Raw genomic sequence first — 6,338 nt, 5'->3', positions numbered from 1 at the left:
GGGCACCTTCCCCTTGTGCAATTCAAATCAGGAAACAGATGTATTAATGACAAGAGATTCACAGGCTTATTTTGGTATTTTTTACTTGAATTATTTGCAGCATCTTACTTGAGAAACAAACTGGATCTTGGAAAAATTCTTGGAATTTGTTCACATAGACTTTAGGAACACAATGTTAAAACTAGATCATAAGTGTCTGATATGTGATCACTAGAGCTACAGCCAGATTAATTATAATTTGTTTTTATTTTTTAACAAAGCAATAAATCTGCACAAGCTCAAAGCTCCCCAAGGAGTCTGGCATCTCAAAAATTAAATGCATTGATTTTGGAAATCAGGACTTTTCATTCCATTCTTTGATCATTTAATTTTTTGATTTAGCTTAATTTACGAATGTGAGCCAAATGCTTAAGCATGTGCCAATACATGCACAAACACACAGTCAACAAAATGCACCTTGTTTTGTGTGTGTGTGTGTGCGTGCGTGCGTTTTAATGTGGTCCAGATGTTCTTGAGGCACATGGAAACAGGTGATGATAGCATTAGCCTGGGATTGGACACAGATGGAAAGGGGTTTGAACCTATTCCTGTATCACCATCGGGGTTGTAAATAATTCTTTTTCCCTCTGAATGATGAAAATTATTTCAAAGTGAATTATGCTCGGCCAACTCTCTGTGTTGTATAAACTTGCCATACCAAGGGTCCGCTCTCAGCGTCAGATCATCAGTCAAGTAAAACATATCATTCAGGTCTTTCTTTGTCACATTCTCACTTTAAGGCTGAAGGATTGGCTGGTCCTTGAGGGACAATATTATCACATTTAGGAGGTCTGGTTTGAAAACATGACTTAGATTATCCTGCCAAGGTTTTGTGTAACCGCTCCGCCAGACTATAACTTCTGATAGGTGCTGTTATGTGTATCCTATAGGTACATTTGAACACACAGACATAGTTAGTTAGTTTACTTGATTTGTCCTTCATAAGGGAAAATTGTCAATCAGATAGACCATGTAACAAGATCCCTGCATTTGTAAGCAATCATGTCCTTATGTCTTTCACATTAGAGTTTAACAGTCCTGTCACCAAAGGAACAAAAGTATTTGTATACATGTTGGGTTTCCATATTTTATGAGCACATCCCATAGACGTAATTGTTTTTACATTGTACAAACTGTATTCTCTATCTCCTTACCCTACCCCTACCCCTAAACCTACCCCACACACAAAACTTTCTACTATCTTAGATTTTCAAAAAATTTAATTCTGTATGATTTATAAACTGTTTTCCTCATTGGGACAAGAAATTTGACCAGTAGTACTATCCTTGTGGGGACATTTGGTCCCCATAATGTTGGAAATACTACACACAAACACACTAACTACCATTCCATCCATTAGCAAGGCATTAAATAGATCGAGTTACAAAAAGTGTGATAATAAATAATATTTCTTGAGAAAACAGTTAAATTGTAATGCCATATCACAATACCACTGTTTTTATGCATTACAACTTCTTACCGACCCTAAACTTCTGCATTGTAGTGTATACATTCATATTTATATAAAGTTCATTTTCAAACATAGTATAAACCTGAAAGCATATAACCCTGTTTCATTTCAAATACCGCTGGTCTCAGAGAGACCCATATCACGTCTGTGATATGAAGGATCATTTCCAATCTGGCCAATTTGGAAACAAGCTTTCTGGGTAGTTTTAAAACTAATCAGCTATGATTGTATGGCCGGTGGGTCAGTCTATTGGGATGAAGGAAAGAGCCACTACATGTGTCAAAGCCTTGAGTGAGGATGGACATTGAGCAGAACAGAAAAATATGTCCAAACTCTGCAATTACACCTCTCAAGAGACAAGATACTTGAGTGTATGAACAAGATCTGTCATGATCTGAGTATGTTGTATTTGTAGAAGCCACAGCAGATTGTGTGCTAACTCAAAACTTTATTATTTAAGGTTAATAGTGTAATCTCATCCAAGGATCTTGATTGTTAGATTATTTTAAGGTGCATTCAGTTTGGCCTCCACAATAGGAACTTGCTTTGAAACATAAGGTAGACAGAGATATTGAGCTCACCAGCTCCTCTTCACAACTATTGAAATGGCCAGTTCATGTAATTACTCTATCACGGCTTTCAGAGACCCTCCCCCATATCACCTTAACGTTAAGCCCCCATCCTCACACCCCCACATGGACAGAACCCTCCATGAAAGCACCCCAAATGGGGCAACACAAAGTCTATGTGGCAGCCATTTGGGAAGAGAGTCGTTCACTGTGATGGATGCATAAGAAAGCAACACGTTGTCCCAGCAAGGTGCCGCGGAGCTGCGCTCTACTTCAGCCACCTTTTAACCACCATGTCGCAGTGTGAAATGATTCATTTGCGTTGGCAGACGGCCGTATATCCATGGCGAGGGAGAAATCCCTGTTCTAAATCTCACACCCTCTGTTACATGTTTATGCAGCTGGATTGTTTTATTGGGCCAATTAAATGAAGTTGTGATAATTGAGCATAAGTATCAGGGTGGGGAACAGGGGCAGTCCAGCTGTCAACTGCTGGGCTCCATGAAATCCTAAACAAAGCTCTTTACACCTGTGCTCTTTAAATATTACAGCTGTGTGATGAAAAACAATAGGGAGGAATTACCAGAAGAGAGCACAAATGTTGTTTTTGAGTCATAGATGGTATAATCGGTGCGCTCAGTTCTGTACTCTTTGAAGACAGCAGTTAAGGCGCTTTGGTAATTTTGCATTCAGGGGCATGAAAGCATCAGCTCATTTCCTGCACGTCTCCTCCTGATCATATCCCAGCAAACCCCATGACTCACCCTGCAAAGGACGCAAACGTGGTGTTTGTTAGGAGCTCGGCAGGCCAAGGGATCTCCCAGCGGAGCGCAGAAAACTCACACAGCTTCCTGAGAGCCCACTAATTGTGCTTTCTGTCCCCCGCGATAGCAACCGTAGCTGTTTTGAGCATTTCCACACCCTGTCACAAAGTTAAAATAGTTAAAATTCAGTCTTCTTGTTAAAATAGTGAGGAAAACGTGTGAAACAAGAATAATACATCAATGAACAAATGACTAAAAACCGACAAGACCTTGCTCTTGGTAAAATCCATTTGTAACAAAAGTGTCAAGGGGACAGTTCACATAAAAATGAAAATGCTGCCTATATTTACTCGCCCTCATGTTGCTCTAAACCTGTATGACAAGGTTAAAAAAGAAGATGGTCCATTTTTGGTCCATTCAATGAAGGTTTATGGCATCCCCAATGTTCTTCAAAATAAGTGTGTTTAAATACACAAACAATATTTGGTCATTTTAAAATGTACCAAATCGTACCAGTTCAGTTTTTGTGAAATCATCACACAATGCAATTGTAGTTCGGCTTCATCTAACATTTAGACATGTCAATCAAATTACCTGCATTGAGTGCGTGCTCCAAAAAACAAAGGTAGCATTTAAAACAAATATTTAATTGTATACTCGGACAGTCGTGTGAAGGCTGTAGCTCGACTGCTTATAAACAGACTTATTGTCTATAAGCTTGAGCACTGATATTTTGCGATACATGTTCAAACCGAGAGGCTGAGCTCACTGTTGGCAGCTTTCCTCAGATCCTCTCACTGATAGGTGCTTGGTGATTTCCTGTGATGAAGCTGGAAAATGTTTTGTGGAAAATTGAGAATACTTGCGATTCTGTGACACGAAATTCCTGCAAACATTAAACTTAAATGACCTGAATTCCATATGGTTCCTCAATATCTCCTGGCGATGGTTTGCTCAGGCTTGAAGAAGTTCCACACACCACAGGATGTAAACCTCCTGTTGCATGTCTCAACAGCCAAGCGCACATCCATCACACTTACGCAAGCAAGACAGTGGTATTAAAACCTCCCCTCTTCCAGCAGATCGTCCTTGGGATTTGAGCTGAAATGATTTCATATGAATGTTATGGCATAATCCTGGCAGAAAGAGCATCGGATTCTACTACTAAACAGTTTATATTTTCAGCTCTTATGATTCACAGCTGTGCTGTCTGTACCATTCGCCTTGACGTACAGCTGCGGGATGACAAAGCTAAGGAAATTGGATTTGACAGTGTTTTTCATTCTTTCATCCCCAAAATAACATTACCCATGATTTACCATCCCTGACAATGTGATGATAATGGATGAGGGCAAAAGCTAAGTTTACAATAAGGGATCTTCATTTGAAGAAGGGGGCCAAGAGCAGAGATAGAGCAGGAAAACAAACGTTGAAGTGCTGATATGTAGAGCAGTGAGTGATAGAACATCTTTCATCCATTGATGGAAAAGACTGTTGACTGAGAGTCAGATCTCTTGCTTTTGCCAACACTGAGGTCTGATGCTTCCTAAAATTGAAGCCCCTTAATATAAACATACAGAACTTCGAACATGCAGAACCTAAATTCATTTATTTACCAAGTGTATAAGAACTCATGAAGGGCTAAGTGTAATTCAGTTGTTTTGTTAAATAAACGAGGGAGTGCTAATTGTGCAACATAGGTGAAGAAACAAATTTGCTCCTTGACATGGTCTTCCACAACACAAAAGATGATTTGAAGAATGTCTCACTGTTTATTGGCCATACAATAAAGGTTAATAGGGGGTCCATGTTTTGGGTCCCTTGGATGGATCAAACATGTTCGAAGCTAGCAGTAAAAAGTTTGGACCAACATGAGGGCAAGTAAATTACTTTCTTTTTTCAGGATTTTCATTTATAGGTGAACTATTCGTTTAAACTGAACCAAATTTTTTTCACAGAAAAGGAAGGTTTTTAAAGAACATATTTGAATGACTGCTTGACAAAGCCTTGTCTACAAGTTTAAAGAAATGTAAAACCTTGACGTTTGTGTTTCTGTTTCGAATGTGACATACAGAAATTTGTACTTTATATATACTTCTTCATATTTAATACAATTTATGGCTCAGGGTGGAAGAACACGTAATTTCCCATCTAATTAATTTCTCTTAATTCGTTCAGTTACTCTTCCTGTAACTCAAATTCAAATTCTGATTCAACTTTCAAAGGGACATGGCCACTGGAGTTCAAATCCCAACCCATGAGTTGAAAGGAAACCAATTCTTCAGTTCCAAATTTTGCCCAACCCTGCAGTCAATGTAACAAAAGATATCTTTGAGAAGTTGGACATTTAAAAGTTAAAAAAAGAACATAAATCTTGTAAACATTTAACATTGCAGAAACAGGCTTCCATGAGGAAGTGATCACAACTGAGGGAATACAAACAAAATTTAGTATGATCTAATAGACTCTGATCAAGCCAATGAGGTGAAACCGATACTCAGAATAATCAACCAAGTATCACTCATACTGCCTGATACTGCAGAACGAAGGAGAATCGCATCTGTTAATCAAAACAGTCAAAATAACCAGGAAATTGGGTGTATTTTCAATGGCAGCTCCATAAAGGACAGCAAGTTCAAGGAAAACAGTATGCCCTACTTTGCATGAAACTTCACTTTTTTTTTTGCACTCGATCCATCCAGCCTCCAGCTGTTGTGTGTCTGTACTGTAGCCATTGTGTACCAACCATCTACTTACAAGTTTTGGATGCTGGAGGAACTGAGGCTTATAAAGTAACAGCTAGTGCACTGACTAGCCTCCCAGGGGATGAAGACGGCTTCATTTGAATGAGAATAGTCTCCCTGTCCCCTGAGATAAGACTGAATCAACATGGGGTCTGACCATTCAGAATCGCTTTCAGCGCATAATGTGAAGGATAAAGTCTCTTTGCTTTCCTTTCTTGGCTAATGCATTTGAGGTGCATCAGACAGGGTGTTCGGGGAGCTTCAGCCTTGGACACTGCCAAAGACCTAAAGCATATCTGCTACTTTGCACAGCAATTATCCAGGTTTTCGTTTTTCCTCCCGGGGTCTCCAAGAGACTGGTTTTGCACCGTCCACACGCATTACTTCTCGCGCTGATTGAAGACCGATCCTGTCACCCCGTGTTTTCCAGGCTTTCAGGCCACCCAGTACGGACGAACCTCACGCATGTCATCCCTCTGTGTGGTCCTCTCAAAAGAGAAACAGATAGACACAGAGGAAACTCAAAGCAAGTGCCAACGGAGAAAGAGATGTTTCAAAATCTGACAGTGTCATTTCTGGGAAAGGAAGGAAGAGAGGGAAAGGAAAGAAGGAGGCGGCGGGGGGAGCCCAGTAAAACAAGCAAAGAGTCTGAGCTGATTGTGAGTGTGGGACTCTTGCCATGCGATGAGAGCAGGAGACTGGAGGGAGGGCGTGTGTGCTGCATGGAGGGAGAGAGAAATGAGAAGAATCT

This window comes from Barbus barbus (assembly GCF_936440315.1).
Source record: "Barbus barbus genome assembly, chromosome: 2".
NCBI lineage: Eukaryota > Metazoa > Chordata > Actinopteri > Cypriniformes > Cyprinidae > Barbus > Barbus barbus.
The sequence above is the reverse complement of the archived record's forward strand: the minus strand, read 5'-3'. Positions refer to the sequence as shown.